The sequence below is a fragment of the Aquarana catesbeiana genome, linkage group LG01 (assembly GCF_042186555.1).
Source record: "Aquarana catesbeiana isolate 2022-GZ linkage group LG01, ASM4218655v1, whole genome shotgun sequence".
Taxonomy (NCBI): domain Eukaryota; kingdom Metazoa; phylum Chordata; class Amphibia; order Anura; family Ranidae; genus Aquarana; species Aquarana catesbeiana.
Window position 1 is genome coordinate 406,038,349 of NC_133324.1, and position 15,461 is coordinate 406,053,809.

The following is a 15,461-nucleotide window of genomic DNA, read 5'->3' on the forward strand; positions in this document are numbered from 1 at the left end:
GCATTAGAGCAGCATGACTATAAACAAGGACTATATAAAACCGACTCTGGTGGGACTCGAACCCACAACCTTTGAATTACTACACCAACTAGAAGTCCAATGCGCTATCCATTGCGCCACAGAGCCCTCCCTTTGGGTGCGGTTAGAGGACCTCGCCTGAGGAACTACTACTCAAGTCATAGCACATAAACACATCCTCATACTGGCTGGCACTAAATAACAGGGATGAGCTCAAGATCTGGTCCAGATACAGTTTAAGATTGAAATGTTCCTGTTTGGGCATTTGCCTTAGCGTTACTTTTTTTGATCTTTAGGTGGGAACCGGAGGTGATGTTAAGTAGCAGTATTTGTACTGTTGATGTGTTGTTGGAAAAATGAAAAGTTCGGCTATTAGGTAATGGCGGGATAGAATTCCCTGAAGAGTTTCCAGGGATCAACTGAGGCCTAGAGAGTGGGAAATAGACATATAGATTGGTGTTGGGAATTTAAGAGGATGGGAGAGCCCCTGGGGAAATCCCATAGGCGAGCATTGGAAGAAGTGTTGAGGGAGCTAGCGAATAGGAATTCTAGGAAGGAGAGAACAGGGTGTTTTGTTTGATACTATCAGATAAGGTTGATGATGTAGCTAGGGGCAGAGTTGTGGGTGGCTTTTTATATTGTTAGTATTTTGAATTTGATTTGATGGGTGAACAGAAGCCAGGGAGAGATTGTCAGAGAGGTGGTGGCTGACACTTCTGCTGGTAAATGGTTGGTAAGGGGGATAAGACTGGCAGCAGCATATAAGATAGACTGAAGAGGCCATGGTCTGTTTAGAAGCAGGCCAAAGAGTAGGGAGTTGCAATAGTCAAGGCAAGACATATCAAGAGAGTGAAGTGGAAGTTTGGTGGTGTCATCGGTTAAGATGGGGCATTGTTTGGAAATCTAATTGAGGTGAAGGTAGCAAGATTTGGACAGTAAATGGTTGTGGGGCTGACAAGAGATGACACAGTAAGAAGGAAGGGAACAATAGAATGCAGGTTAGCTTACAAATCCACCTCTTTGCTTTGAATTTCACAGGGTACCTCCAATTTTGCTGATATCAACTCTCAAGAGAAGTCTGAAACACTAGGCACTATTATTAGCTTATTTGGCAAATCCACTTCACTACAGCTACCTTTTGAATTGAATCCATTAGTTGATAGCATTAGAGCAGCATGACTATAAACAAGGACTATATAAAAGAGACTCTGGTGGGACTTGAACCCACAACCTTTAAATTACTACACCAACTAGAAGTCCAATGCGCTATCCATTGGCCCACAGAGCACTCCACTTGGGTACGGTTAGAGGACCTTGCCTGAGGAACTACTACTCAAGTCATAGCACATAAACACATCCTCATACTGGCTGGCACTAAATAACAGGGATGAGCTCAAGATCTGGTCCAGATACAGTTTAAGATTGAAATGTTCCTGTTTGGGCATTTGCCTTAGCGCTACTTTTTTTGATCTTTAGGTGGGAACCGGAGGTGATGTTAAGTAGCAGTATTTGTACTGTTGATGTGTTGTTGTAAAAATGAAAAGTTCTGCTATTAGGTAATGGCGGAATAGAATTCCCTGAAGAGTTTCCAGGGATCAACTGAGGCCTAGAGAGTGGGAAATAGACATATAGATTGGAGTAGGGAATTTAAGAGGATGGGAGAGCCCCTGGGGAAATCCCATAGGCGAGCATTGGAAGAAGTGTTGAGGGAGCTAGCGAATAGGAATTCTTGGAAGGAGAGAACAGGGTGTTTTGTTTGATACCATCAGATAAGGTTGATGATGTAGCTAGGGGCAGAGTTGTGGGTGGCTTTTTATATTGTTAGTATTTTGAATTTGATTTGATGGGTGAACAGAAGCCAGGGAGAGATTGTCAGAGAGGTGGTGGCTGACACTTCTGCTGGTAAATGGTTGGTAAGGGGGATAAGACTGGCAGCAGCATATAAGATAGACTGAAGAGGCCATGGTCTGTTTAGAAGCAGGCCAAAGAGTAGGGAGTTGCAATAGTCAAGGCAAGACATATCAAGAGAGTGAAGTGGAAGTTTGGTGGTGTCATCGGTTAAGATGGGGCATTGTTTGGAAATCTAATTGAGGTGAAGGTAGCAAGATTTGGACAGTAAATGGTTGTGGGGCTGACAAGAGAGGACACAGTAAGAAGGAAGGGAACAATAGAATGCAGGTTAGCTTACAAATCCACCTCTTTGCTTTGAATTTCACAGGGTACCTCCAATTTTGCTGATATCAACTCTCAAGAGAAGCCTGAAACACTAGGCACTATTATTAGCTTATTTGGCAAATCCACTTCACTACAGCTACCTTTTGAATGGAATCCATTAGTTGATAGCATTAGAGCAGCATGACTATAAACAAGGACTATATAAAACTGACTCTGGTGGGACTCGAACCCACAACCTTTGAATTACTACTCTAACTAGAAGTCCAATGCGCTATCCATTGCGCCACAGAGCCCTCCCTTTGCGTGTGGTTAGAGAACCATGCCTGAGGAACTACTACTCAAGTCATAGCACATAAACACATCCTCATACTGGCTGGCACTAAATAACAGGGATGAGCTCAAGATCTGGTCCAGATACAGTTTAAGATTGAAATGTTCCTGTTTGGGCATTTGCCTTAGCGCTACTTTTTTTGATCTTTAGGTGGGAACCGGAGGTGATGTTAAGTAGCAGTATTTGTACTGTTGATGTGTTGTTGGAAAAATGAAAAGTTCTGCTATTAGGTAATGGCGGGATAGAATTCCCTGAAGAGTTTCCAGGGATCAACTGAGGCCTAGAGAGTGGGAAATAGACATATAGATTGGTGTAGGGAATTTAAGAGGATGGGAGAGCCCCTGGGGAAATCCCATAGGCGAGCATTGGAAGAAGTGTTGAGGGAGCTAGCGAATAGGAATTCTTGGAAGGAGAGAACAGGGTGTTTTGTTTGATACCATCAGATAAGGTTGATGATGTAGCTAGGGGCAGAGTTGTGGGTGGCTTTTTATATTGTTAGTATTTTGAATTTGATTTGATGGGTGAACAGAAGCCAGGGAGAGATTGTCAGAGAGGTGGTGGCTGACACTTCTGCTGGTAAATGGTTGGTAAGTGGGATAAGACTGGCAGCAGCATATAAGATAGACTGAAGAGGCCATGGTCTGTTTAGAAGCAGGCCAAAGAGTAGGGAGTTGCAATAGTCAAGGCAAGACATATCAAGAGAGTGAAGTGGAAGTTTGGTGGTGTCATCGGTTAAGATGGGGCATTGTTTGGAAATCTAATTGAGGTGAAGGTAGCAAGATTTGGACAGTAAATGGTTGTGGGGCTGACAAGAGATGACACAGTAAGAAGGAAGGGAACAATAGAATGCAAGTTAGCTTACAAATCCACCTCTTTGCTTTGAATTTCACAGGGTACCTCCAATTTTGCTGATATCAACTCTCAAGAGAAGCCTGAAACACTAGGCACTATTATTAGCTTATTTGGCAAATCCACTTCACTACAGTTACCTTTTGAATTGAATCCATTAGTTGATAGCATTAGAGCAGCATGACTATAAACAAGGACTATATAAAACCGACTCTGGTGGGATTCGAACCCACAACCTTTGAATTACTACACCAACTAGAAGTCCAATGCGCTATCCATTGCGCCACAGAGCCCTCCCTTTGGGTGTGGTTAGAGGACCTCGCCTGAGGAACTACTACTCAAGTCATAGCACATAAACACATCCTCATACTGGCTGGCACTAAATAACAGGGATGAGCTCAAGATCTGGTCCAGATACAGTTTAAGATTGAAATGTTCCTGTTTGGGCATTTGCCTTAGCGTTACTTTTTTTGATCTTTAGGTGGGAACCGGAGGTGATGTTAAGTAGCAGTATTTGTACTGTTGATGTGTTGTTGGAAAAATGAAAAGTTCTGCTATTAGGTAATGGCGGGATAGAATTCCCTGAAGAGTTTCCAGTGATCAACTGAGGCCTAGAGAGTGGGAAATAGACATATAGATTGGTGTAGGGAATTTAAGAGGATGGGAGAGTCCCTGGGGAAATCCCATAGGCGAGCATTGGAATAAGTGTTGAGGGAGCTAGCGAATAGGAATTCTTGGAAGGAGAGAACAGGGTGTTTTGTTTGATACCATCAGATAAGGTTGATGATGTAGCTAGGGGCAGAGTTGTGGGTGGCTTTTTATATTGTTAGTATTTTGAATTTGATTTGATGGGTGAACAGAAGCCAGGGAGAGATTGTCAGAGAGGTGGTGGCTGACACTTCTGCTGGTAAATGGTTGGTAAGGGGGATAAGACTGGCAGCAGCATATAAGATAGACTGAAGAGGCCATGGTCTGTTTAGAAGCAGGCCAAAGAGTAGGGAGTTGCAATAGTCAAGGCAAGACATATCAAGAGAGTGAAGTGGAAGTTTGGTGGTGTCATCAGTTAAGATGGGGCATTGTTTGGAAATCTAATTTAGGTGAAGGTAGCAAGATTTGGACAGTAAATGGTTGTGGGGCTGACAAGAGAGGACACAGTAAGAAGGAAGGGAACAATAGAATGCAGGTTAGCTTACAAATCCACCTCTTTGCTTTGAATTTCACAGGGTACCTCCAATTTTGCTGATATCAACTCTCAAGAGAAGCCTGAAACACTAGGCACTATTATTAGCTTATATGGCAAATCCACTTCACTACAGCTACCTTTTGAATGGAATCCATTAGTTGATAGCATTAGAGCAGCATGACTATAAACAAGGACTATATAAAACTGACTCTGGTGGGACTCGAACCCACAACCTTTGAATTACTACACCAACTAGAAGTCCAATGCGCTATCCATTGCGCCACAGAGCCCTCCCCTTAGGTGCGGCTAGAGGACCTTGCCTGAGGAACTACTACTCAAGTCATAGCACATAAACACATCCTCATACTGGCTGGCACTAAATAACAGGGATGAGCTCAAGATCTGGTCCAGATACAGTTTAAGATTGAAATGTTCCTGTTTGGGCATTTGCCTTAGCGCTACTTTTTTTGATCTTTAGGTGGGAACCGGAGGTGATGTTATGTAGCAGTATTTGTACTGTTGATGTGTTGTTGGAAAAATGAAAAGTTCTGCTATTAGGTAATGGCGGGATAGAATTCCCTGAAGAGTTTCCAGGGATCAACTGAGGCCTAGAGAGTGGGAAATAGACATATAGATTGGAGTAGGGAATTAAGAGGATGGGAGAGCCCCTGGGGAAATCCCATAGGCGAGCATTGGAAGAAGTGTTGAGGGAGCTAGCGAATAGGAATTCTTGGAAGGAGAGAACAGGGTGTTTTGTTTGATACCATCAGATAAGGTTGATGATGTAGCTAGGGGCAGAGTTGTGGGTGGCTTTTTATATTGTTAGTAATTTGAATTTGATTTGATGGGTGAACAGAAGCCAGGGAGAGATTGTCAGAGAGGTGGTGGCTGACACTTCTGCTGGTAAATGGTTGGTAAGGGGGATAAGACTGGCAGCAGCATATAAGATAGACTGAAGAGGCCATGGTCTGTTTAGAAGCAGGCCAAAGAGTAGGGAGTTGCAATAGTCAAGGCAAGACATATCAAGAGAGTGAAGTGGAAGTTTGGTGGTGTCATCGGTTAAGATGGGGCATTGTTTGGAAATCTAATTGAGGTGAAGGTAGCAAGATTTGGACAGTAAATGGATGTGGGGCTGACAAGAGAGGACACAGTAAGAAGGAAGGGAACAATAGAATGCAGGTTAGCTTACAAATCCACCTCTTTGCTTTGAATTTCACAGGGAACCTCCAATTTTGCTGATATCAACTCTCAAGAGAAGCCTGAAACACTAGGCACTATTATTAGCTTATATGGCAAATCCACTTCACTACAGCTACCTTTTGAATGGATCCATTAGTTGATAGCATTAGAGAAGCATGACTATAAACAAGGACTATATAAAACTGACTCTGGTGGGACTCGAACCCACAACCTTTGAATTAATACACTAACTAGAAGTCCAATGCGCTATCCATGGCGCCACAGAGCCCTCCCTTTGGGTGAGAATAGAGGACCTTGCCTGAGGAACTACTACTCAAGTCATAGCACATAAACACATCCTCATACTGGCTGGCACTAAATAACAGGGATGAGCTCAAGATCTGGTCCAGATACAGTTTAAGATTGAAATGTTCCTGTTTGGGCATTTGCCTTAGCGCTACTTTTTTTGATCTTTAGGTGGGAACCGGAGGTGATGTTAAGTAGCAGTATTTGTACTGTTGATGTGTTGTTGGAAAAATGAAAAGTTCTGCTATTAGGTAATGGCGGGATAGAATTCCCTGAAGAGTTTCCAGGGATCAACTGAGGCCTAGAGAGTGGGAAATAGACATATAGATTGGTGTAGGGAATTTAAGAGGATGGGAGAGCCCCTGGGGAAATCCCATAGGCGAGCATTGGAAGAAGTGTTGAGGGAGCTAGCGAATAGGAATTCTTGGAAGGAGAGAACAGGGTGTTTTGTTTGATACCATCAGATAAGGTTGATGATGTAGCTAGGGGCAGAGTTGTGGGTGGCTTTTTATATTGTTAGTATTTTGAATTTGATTTGATGGGTGAACAGAAGCCAGGGAGAGATTGTCAGAGAGGTGGTGGCTGACACTTCTGCTGGTAAATGGTTGGTAAGTGGGATAAGACTGGCAGCAGCATATAAGATAGACTGAAGAGGCCATGGTCTGTTTAGAAGCAGGCCAAAGAGTAGGGAGTTGCAATAGTCAAGGCAAGACATATCAAGAGAGTGAAGTGGAAATTTGGTGGTGTCATCGGTTAAGATGGGGCATTGTTTGGAAATCTAATTGAGGTGAAGGTAGCAAGATTTGGACAGTAAATGGTTGTGGGGCTGACAAGAGATGACACAGTAAGAAGGAAGGGAACAATAGAATGCAGGTTAGCTTACAAATCCACCTCTTTGCTTTGAATTTCACAGGGTACCTCCAATTTTGCTGATATCAACTCTCAAGAGAAGCCTGAAACACTAGGCACTATTATTAGCTTATTTGGCAAATCCACTTCACTACAGCTACCTTTTGAATTGAATCCATTAGTTGATAGCATTAGAGCAGCATGACTATAAACAAGGACTATATAAAACCGACTCTGGTGGGATTCGAACCCACAACCTTTGAATTACTACACCAACTAGAAGTCCAATGCGCTATCCATTGCGCCACAGAGCCCTCCCTTTGGGTGTGGTTAGAGGACCTCGCCTGAGGAACTACTACTCAAGTCATAGCACATAAACACATCCTCATACTGGCTGGCACTAAATAACAGGGATGAGCTCAAGATCTGGTCCAGATACAGTTTAAGATTGAAATGTTCCTGTTTGGGCATTTGCCTTAGCGTTACTTTTTTTGATCTTTAGGTGGGAACCGGAGGTGATGTTAAGTAGCAGTATTTGTACTGTTGATGTGTTGTTGGAAAAATGAAAAGTTCTGCTATTAGGTAATGGCGGGATAGAATTCCCTGAAGAGTTTCCAGTGATCAACTGAGGCCTAGAGAGTGGGAAATAGACATATAGATTGGTGTAGGGAATTTAAGAGGATGGGAGAGCCCCTGGGGAAATCCCATAGGCGAGCATTGGAAGAAGTGTTGAGGGAGCTAGCGAATAGGAATTCTTGGAAGGAGAGAACAGGGTGTTTTGTTTGATACCATCAGATAAGGTTGATGATGTAGCTAGGGGCAGAGTTGTGGGTGGCTTTTTATATTGTTAGTATTTTGAATTTGATTTGATGGGTGAACAGAAGCCAGGGAGAGATTGTCAGAGAGGTGGTGGCTGACACTTCTGCTGGTAAATGGTTGGTAAGGGGGATAAGACTGGCAGCAGCATATAAGATAGACTGAAGAGGCCATGGTCTGTTTAGAAGCAGGCCAAAGAGTAGGGAGTTGCAATAGTCAAGGCAAGACATATCAAGAGAGTGAAGTGGAAGTTTGGTGGTGTCATCAGTTAAGATGGGGCATTGTTTGGAAATCTAATTTAGGTGAAGGTAGCAAGATTTGGACAGTAAATGGTTGTGGGGCTGACAAGAGAGGACACAGTAAGAAGGAAGGGAACAATAGAATGCAGGTTAGCTTACAAATCCACCTCTTTGCTTTGAATTTCACAGGGTACCTCCAATTTTGCTGATATCAACTCTCAAGAGAAGCCTGAAACACTAGGCACTATTATTAGCTTATATGGCAAATCCACTTCACTACAGCTACCTTTTGAATGGAATCCATTAGTTGATAGCATTAGAGCAGCATGACTATAAACAAGGACTATATAAAACTGACTCTGGTGGGACTCGAACCCACAACCTTTGAATTACTACACCAACTAGAAGTCCAATGCGCTATCCATTGCGCCACAGAGCCCTCCCCTTAGGTGCGGTTAGAGGACCTTGCCTGAGGAACTACTACTCAAGTCATAGCACATAAACACATCCTCATACTGGCTGGCACTAAATAACAGGGATGAGCTCAAGATCTGGTCCAGATACAGTTTAAGATTGAAATGTTCCTGTTTGGGCATTTGCCTTAGCGCTACTTTTTTTGATCTTTAGCTGGGAACCGGAGGTGATGTTATGTAGCAGTATTTGTACTGTTGATGTGTTGTTGGAAAAATGAAAAGTTCTGCTATTAGGTAATGGCGGGATAGAATTCCCTGAAGAGTTTCCAGGGATCAACTGAGGCCTAGAGAGTGGGAAATAGACATATAGATTGGAGTAGGGAATTAAGAGGATGGGAGAGCCCCTGGGGAAATCCCATAGGCGAGCATTGGAAGAAGTGTTGAGGGAGCTAGCGAATAGGAATTCTTGGAAGGAGAGAACAGGGTGTTTTGTTTGATACCATCAGATAAGGTTGATGATGTAGCTAGGGGCAGAGTTGTGGGTGGCTTTTTATATTGTTAGTAATTTGAATTTGATTTGATGGGTGAACAGAAGCCAGGGAGAGATTGTCAGAGAGGTGGTGGCTGACACTTCTGCTGGTAAATGGTTGGTAAGGGGGATAAGACTGGCAGCAGCATATAAGATAGACTGAAGAGGCCATGGTCTGTTTAGAAGCAGGCCAAAGAGTAGGGAGTTGCAATAGTCAAGGCAAGACATATCAAGAGAGTGAAGTGGAAGTTTGGTGGTGTCATCGGTTAAGATGGGGCATTGTTTGGAAATCTAATTGAGGTGAAGGTAGCAAGATTTGGACAGTAAATGGATGTGGGGCTGACAAGAGAGGACACAGTAAGAAGGAAGGGAACAATAGAATGCAGGTTAGCTTACAAATCCACCTCTTTGCTTTGAATTTCACAGGGAACCTCCAATTTTGCTGATATCAACTCTCAAGAGAAGCCTGAAACACTAGGCACTATTATTAGCTTATATGGCAAATCCACTTCACTACAGCTACCTTTTGAATGGATCCATTAGTTGATAGCATTAGAGAAGCATGACTATAAACAAGGACTATATAAAACTGACTCTGGTGGGACTCGAACCCACAACCTTTGAATTAATACACTAACTAGAAGTCCAATGCGCTATCCATGGCGCCATAGAGCCCTCCCTTTGGGTGAGAATAGAGGACCTTGCCTGAGGAACTACTACTCAAGTCATAGCACATAAACACATCCTCATACTGGCTGGCACTAAATAACAGGGATGAGCTCAAGATCTGGTCCAGATACAGTTTAAGATTGAAATGTTCCTGTTTGGGCATTTGCCTTAGCGCTACTTTTTTTGATCTTTAGGTGGGAACCGGAGGTGATGTTAAGTAGCAGTATTTGTACTGTTGATGTGTTGTTGGAAAAATGAAAAGTTCTGCTATTAGGTAATGGCGGGATAGAATTCCCTGAAGAGTTTCCAGGGATCAACTGAGGCCTAGAGAGTGGGAAATAGACATATAGATTGGTGTAGGGAATTTAAGAGGATGGGAGAGCCCCTGGGGAAATCCCATAGGCGAGCATTGGAAGAAGTGTTGAGGGAGCTAGCGAATAGGAATTCTTGGAAGGAGAGAACAGGGTGTTTTGTTTGATACCATCAGATAAGGTTGATGATGTAGCTAGGGGCAGAGTTGTGGGTGGCTTTTTATATTGTTAGTATTTTGAATTTGATTTGATGGGTGAACAGAAGCCAGGGAGAGATTGTCAGAGAGGTGGTGGCTGACACTTCTGCTGGTAAATGGTTGGTAAGTGGGATAAGACTGGCAGCAGCATATAAGATAGACTGAAGAGGCCATGGTCTGTTTAGAAGCAGGCCAAAGAGTAGGGAGTTGCAATAGTCAAGGCAAGACATATCAAGAGAGTGAAGTGGAAGTTTGGTGGTGTCATCGGTTAAGATGGGGCATTGTTTGGAAATCTAATTGAGGTGAAGGTAGCAAGATTTGGACAGTAAATGGTTGTGGGGCTGACAAGAGATGACACAGTAAGAAGGAAGGGAACAATAGAATGCAGGTTAGCTTACAAATCCACCTCTTTGCTTTGAATTTCACAGGGTACCTCCAATTTTGCTGATATCAACTCTCAAGAGAAGCCTGAAACACTAGGCACTATTATTAGCTTATTTGGCAAATCCACTTCACTACAGCTACCTTTTGAATGGAATCCATTAGTTGATAGCATTAGAGCAGCATGACTATAAACAAGGACTATATAAAACCGACTCTGGTGGGATTCGAACCCACAACCTTTGAATTATTACACCAACTAGAAGTCCAATGCGCTATCCATTGCACCACAGAGCCCTCCCTTTGGGTGTGGTTAGAGGACCTCGCCTGAGGAACTACTACTCAAGTCATAGCACATAAACACATCCTCATACTGGCTGGCACTAAATAACAGGGATGAGCTCAAGATCTGGTCCAGATACAGTTTAAGATTGAAATGTTCCTGTTTGGGCATTTGCCTTAGCGCTACTTTTTTTGATCTTTAGGTGGGAACCGGAGGTGATGTTAAGTAGCAGTATTTGTACTGTTGATGTGTTGTTGGAAAAATGAAAAGTTCTGCTATTAGGTAATGGCGGGATAGAATTCCCTGAAGAGTTTCCAGGGATCAACTGAGGCCTAGAGAGTGGGAAATAGACATATAGATTGGAGTAGGGAATTTAAGAGGATGGGAGAGCCCCTGGGGAAATCCCATAGGCGAGCATTGGAAGAAGTGTTGAGGGAGCTAGCGAATAGGAATTCTTGGAAGGAGAGAACAGGGTGTTTTGTTTGATACCATCAGATAAGGTTGATGATGTAGCTAGGGGCAGAGTTGTGGGTGGCTTTTTATATTGTTAGTATTTTGAATTTGATTTGATGGGTGAACAGAAGCCAGGGAGAGATTGTCAGAGAGGTTGTGGCTGACACTTCTGCTGGTAAATGGTTGGTAAGGGGGATAAGACTGGCAGCAGCATATAAGATAGACTGAAGAGGCCATGGTCTGTTTAGAAGCAGGCCAAAGAGTAGGGAGTTGCAATAGTCAAGGCAAGACATATCAAGAGAGTGAAGTGGAAGTTTGGTGGTGTCATCGGTTAAGATGGGGCATTGTTTGGAAATCTAATTGAGGTGAAGGTAGCAAGATTTGGACAGTAAATGGTTGTGGGGCTGACAAGAGAGGACACAGTAAGAAGGAAGGGAACAATAGAATGCAGGTTAGCTTTCAAATCCACCTCTTTGCTTTGAATTTCACAGGGTACGTCCAATTTTGCTGATATCAACTCTCAAGAGAAGCCTGAAACACTAGGCACTATTATTAGCTTGTATGGCAAATCCACTTCACTACAGCTACCTTTTGATTGGAATCCATTAGTTGATAGCATTAGAGCAGCATGACTATAAACAAGGACTATATAAAACTGACTCTGGTGGGACTCGAACCCACAACCTTTGCATTACTACACTAACTAGAAGTCCAATGCACTATCCATTGCACCACAGATCCCTCCCTTTGGGTGTGTTTAGAGGACCTTGCCTGAGGAACTACTACTCAAGTCATAGCACATAAACACATCCTCATACTGGCTGGCACTAAATAACAGGGATGAGCTCAAGATCTGGTCCAGATACAGTTTAAGATTGAAATGTTCCTGTTTGGGCATTTTCCTTAGCGCTACTTTTTTGATCTTTAGGTGGGAACCGGAGGTGATGTTAAGTAGCAGTATTTGTACTGTTGATGTGTTGTTGGAAAAATTAAAAGTTCTGCTATTAGGTAATGGCGGGATAGAATTCCCTGAAGAGTTTCCAGGGATCAACTGAGGCCTAGAGAGTGGGAAATAGACATATAGATTGGAGTAGGGAATTTAAGAGGATGGGAGAGCCCCTGGGGATATCCCATAGGCGAGCATTGGAAGAAGTGTTGAGGGAGCTAGCGAATAGGAATTCTTGGAAGGAGAGAACAGGGTGTTTTGTTTGATACCATCAGATAAGGTTGATGATGTAGCTAGGGGCAGAGTTGTGGGTGGCTTTTTATATTGTTAGTATTTTGAATTTGATTTGATGGGTGAACAGAAGCCAGGGAGAGATTGTCAGAGAGGTTGTGGCTGACACTTCTGCTGATAAATGGTTGGTAAGGGGGATAAGACTGGCAGCAGCATATAAGATAGACTGAAGAGGCCATGGTCTGTTTAGAAGCAGGCCAAAGAGTAGGGAGTTGCAATAGTCAAGGCAAGACATATCAAGAGAGTGAAGTGGAAGTTTGGTGGTGTCATCGGTTAAGATGGGGCATTGTTTGGAAATCTAATTGAGGTGAAGGTAGCAAGATTTGGACAGTAAATGCTTGTGGGGCTGACAAGAGAGGACACAGTAAGAAGGAAGGGAACAATAGAATGCAGGTTAGCTTACAAATCCACCTCTTTGCTTTGAATTTCACAGGGTACCTCCAATTTTGCTGATATCAACTCTCAAGAGAAGCCTGAAACACTAGGCACTATTATTAGCTTATTTGGCAAATCCACTTCACTACAGCTACCTTTTGAATGGAATCCATTAGTTGATAGCATTAGAGCAGCATGACTATAAACAAGGACTATATAAAACTGACTCTGGTGGGACTCGAACCCACAACCTTTGAATTACTACACCAACTAGAAGTCCAATGCGCTATCCATTGCGCCACAGAGCCCTCCCTTTGGGTGCAGTTAGAGGACCTCACCTGAGGAACTACTACTCAAGTCATAGCCCATAAACACATCCTCATACTGGCTGGCACTAAATAACAGGGATGAGCTCAAGATCTGGTCCAGATACAGTTTAAGATTGAAATGTTCCTGTTTGGGCATTTGCCTTAGCGTTACTTTTTTTGATCTTTAGGTGGGAACCGGAGGTGATGTTAAGTAGCAGTATTTCTACTGTTGATGTGTTGTTGGAAAAATGAAAAGTTCTGCTATTAGGTAATGGCGGGATAGAATTCCCTGAAGAGTTTCCAGTGATCAACTGAGGCCTAGAGAGTGGGAAATAGACATATAGATTGGTGTAGGGAATTTAAGAGGATGGGAGAGCCCCTGGGGAAATCCCATAGGCGAGCATTGGAATAAGTGTTGAGGGAGCTAGCGAATAGGAATTCTTGGAAGGAGAGAACAGGGTGTTTTGTTTGATACCATCAGATAAGGTTGATGATGTAGCTAGGGGCAGAGTTGTGGGTGGCTTTTTATATTGTTAGTATTTTGAATTTGATTTGATGGGTGAACAGAAGCCAGGGAGAGATTGTCAGAGAGGTGGTGGCTGACACTTCTGCTGGTAAATGGTTGGTAAGGGGGATAAGACTGGCAGCAGCATATAAGATAGACTGAAGAGGCCATGGTCTGTTTAGAAGCAGGCCAAAGAGTAGGGAGTTGCAATAGTCAAGGCAAGACATATCAAGAGAGTGAAGTGGAAGTTTGGTGGTGTCATCGGTTAAGATGGGGCATTGTTTGGAAATCTAATTGAGGTGAAGGTAGCAAGATTTGGACAGTAAATGGTTGTGGGGCTGACAAGAGAGGACACAGTAAGAAGGAAGGGAACAATAGAATGCAGGTTAGCTTACAAATCCACCTCTTTGCTTTGAATTTCACAGGGTACCTCCAATTTTGCTGATATCAACTCTCAAGAGAAGCCTGAAACACTAGGCACTATTATTAGCTTATTTGGCAAATCCACTTCACTACAGCTACCTTTTGAATGGAATCCATTAGTTGATAGCATTAGAGCAGCATGACTATAAACAAGGACTATATAAAACCGACTCTGGTGGGACTCGAACCCACAACCTTTGAATTACTACACTAACTAGAAGTCCAATGCGCTATCCATTGCGCCACAGAGCCCTCCCTTCGCGTGTGGTTAGAGAACCATGCCTGAGGAACTACTACTCAAGTCATAGCACATAAACACATCCTCATACTGGCTGGCACTAAATAACAGGGATGAGCTCAAGATCTGGTCCAGATACAGTTTAAGATTGAAATGTTCCTGTTTGGGCATTTGCCTTAGCGCTACTTTTTTTGATCTTTAGGTGGGAACCGGAGGTGATGTTAAGTAGCAGTATTTGTACTGTTGATGTGTTGTTGGAAAAATGAAAAGTTCTGCTATTAGGTAATGGCGGGATAGAATTCCCTGAAGAGTTTCCAGGGATCAACTGAGGCCTAGAGAGTGGGAAATAGACATATAGATTGGTGTAGGGAATTTAAGAGGATGGGAGAGCCCCTGGGGAAATCCCATAGGCGAGCATTGGAAGAAGTGTTGAGGGAGCTAGCGAATAGGAATTCTTGGAAGGAGAGAACAGGGTGTTTTGTTTGATACCATCAGATAAGGTTGATGATGTAGCTAGGGGCAGAGTTGTGGGTGGCTTTTTATATTGTTAGTATTTTGAATTTGATTTGATGGGTGAACAGAAGCCAGGGAGAGATTGTCAGAGAGGTGGTGGCTGACACTTCTGCTGGTAAATGGTTGGTAAGTGGGATAAGACTGGCAGCAGCATATAAGATAGACTGAAGAGGCCATGGTCTGTTTAGAAGCAGGCCAAAGAGTAGGGAGTTGCAATAGTCAAGGCAAGACATATCAAGAGAGTGAAGTGGAAGTTTGGTGGTGTCATCGGTTAAGATGGGGCATTGTTTGGAAATCGAATTGAGGTGAAGGTAGCAAGATTTGGACAGTAAATGGTTGTGGGGCTGACAAGAGATGACACAGTAAGAAGGAAGGGAACAATAGAATGCAGGTTAGCTTACAAATCCACCTCTTTGCTTTGAATTTCACAGGGTACCTCCAATTTTGCTGATATCAACTCTCAAGAGAAGCCTGAAACACTAGGCACTATTATTAGCTTATTTGGCAAATCCACTTCACTACAGCTACCTTTTGAATGGAATCCATTAGTTGATAGCATTAGAGCAGCATGACTATAAACAAGGACTATATAAAACCGACTCTGGTGGGATTCGAACCCACAACCTTTGAATTACTACACCAACTAGAAGTCCAATGCGCTATCCATTGCGCCACAGAGCC

General features: G+C 43.1%; 12 non-coding genes across 12 annotated transcripts; all 12 read right to left on the reverse strand.

Moving 5' to 3' along the window:
• Positions 1 to 41: 41 nt before the first annotated feature.
• Positions 42 to 126, reverse strand: TRNAR-UCU (transfer RNA arginine (anticodon UCU)). Its single transcript is given in 2 exon segments — positions 42 to 77; positions 90 to 126. It is a non-coding gene; the product is annotated as a tRNA-Arg (tRNA).
• A 2,275-nt stretch (positions 127 to 2,401) lies between these two features.
• On the reverse strand, positions 2,402 to 2,486 carry TRNAR-UCU (transfer RNA arginine (anticodon UCU)). The gene is given in 2 exon segments: positions 2,402 to 2,437; positions 2,450 to 2,486. It is a non-coding gene; the product is annotated as a tRNA-Arg (tRNA).
• A 1,095-nt stretch (positions 2,487 to 3,581) lies between these two features.
• Positions 3,582 to 3,666, reverse strand: TRNAR-UCU (transfer RNA arginine (anticodon UCU)). Its single transcript is given in 2 exon segments — positions 3,582 to 3,617; positions 3,630 to 3,666. It is a non-coding gene; the product is annotated as a tRNA-Arg (tRNA).
• Positions 3,667 to 4,761: 1,095 nt separating this feature from the next.
• Positions 4,762 to 4,846, reverse strand: TRNAR-UCU (transfer RNA arginine (anticodon UCU)). Its single transcript is given in 2 exon segments — positions 4,762 to 4,797; positions 4,810 to 4,846. It is a non-coding gene; the product is annotated as a tRNA-Arg (tRNA).
• A 1,093-nt stretch (positions 4,847 to 5,939) lies between these two features.
• On the reverse strand, positions 5,940 to 6,024 carry TRNAR-UCU (transfer RNA arginine (anticodon UCU)). Its single transcript is given in 2 exon segments — positions 5,940 to 5,975; positions 5,988 to 6,024. It is a non-coding gene; the product is annotated as a tRNA-Arg (tRNA).
• A 1,095-nt stretch (positions 6,025 to 7,119) lies between these two features.
• On the reverse strand, positions 7,120 to 7,204 carry TRNAR-UCU (transfer RNA arginine (anticodon UCU)). The gene is given in 2 exon segments: positions 7,120 to 7,155; positions 7,168 to 7,204. It is a non-coding gene; the product is annotated as a tRNA-Arg (tRNA).
• Positions 7,205 to 8,299: 1,095 nt separating this feature from the next.
• TRNAR-UCU (transfer RNA arginine (anticodon UCU)) lies at positions 8,300 to 8,384 on the reverse strand. Its single transcript is given in 2 exon segments — positions 8,300 to 8,335; positions 8,348 to 8,384. It is a non-coding gene; the product is annotated as a tRNA-Arg (tRNA).
• A 1,093-nt stretch (positions 8,385 to 9,477) lies between these two features.
• On the reverse strand, positions 9,478 to 9,562 carry TRNAR-UCU (transfer RNA arginine (anticodon UCU)). Its single transcript is given in 2 exon segments — positions 9,478 to 9,513; positions 9,526 to 9,562. It is a non-coding gene; the product is annotated as a tRNA-Arg (tRNA).
• A 1,095-nt stretch (positions 9,563 to 10,657) lies between these two features.
• On the reverse strand, positions 10,658 to 10,742 carry TRNAR-UCU (transfer RNA arginine (anticodon UCU)). Its single transcript is given in 2 exon segments — positions 10,658 to 10,693; positions 10,706 to 10,742. It is a non-coding gene; the product is annotated as a tRNA-Arg (tRNA).
• Positions 10,743 to 13,016: 2,274 nt separating this feature from the next.
• Positions 13,017 to 13,101, reverse strand: TRNAR-UCU (transfer RNA arginine (anticodon UCU)). Its single transcript is given in 2 exon segments — positions 13,017 to 13,052; positions 13,065 to 13,101. It is a non-coding gene; the product is annotated as a tRNA-Arg (tRNA).
• Positions 13,102 to 14,196: 1,095 nt separating this feature from the next.
• Positions 14,197 to 14,281, reverse strand: TRNAR-UCU (transfer RNA arginine (anticodon UCU)). The gene is given in 2 exon segments: positions 14,197 to 14,232; positions 14,245 to 14,281. It is a non-coding gene; the product is annotated as a tRNA-Arg (tRNA).
• Positions 14,282 to 15,376: 1,095 nt separating this feature from the next.
• Positions 15,377 to 15,461, reverse strand: TRNAR-UCU (transfer RNA arginine (anticodon UCU)). Its single transcript is given in 2 exon segments — positions 15,377 to 15,412; positions 15,425 to 15,461. It is a non-coding gene; the product is annotated as a tRNA-Arg (tRNA).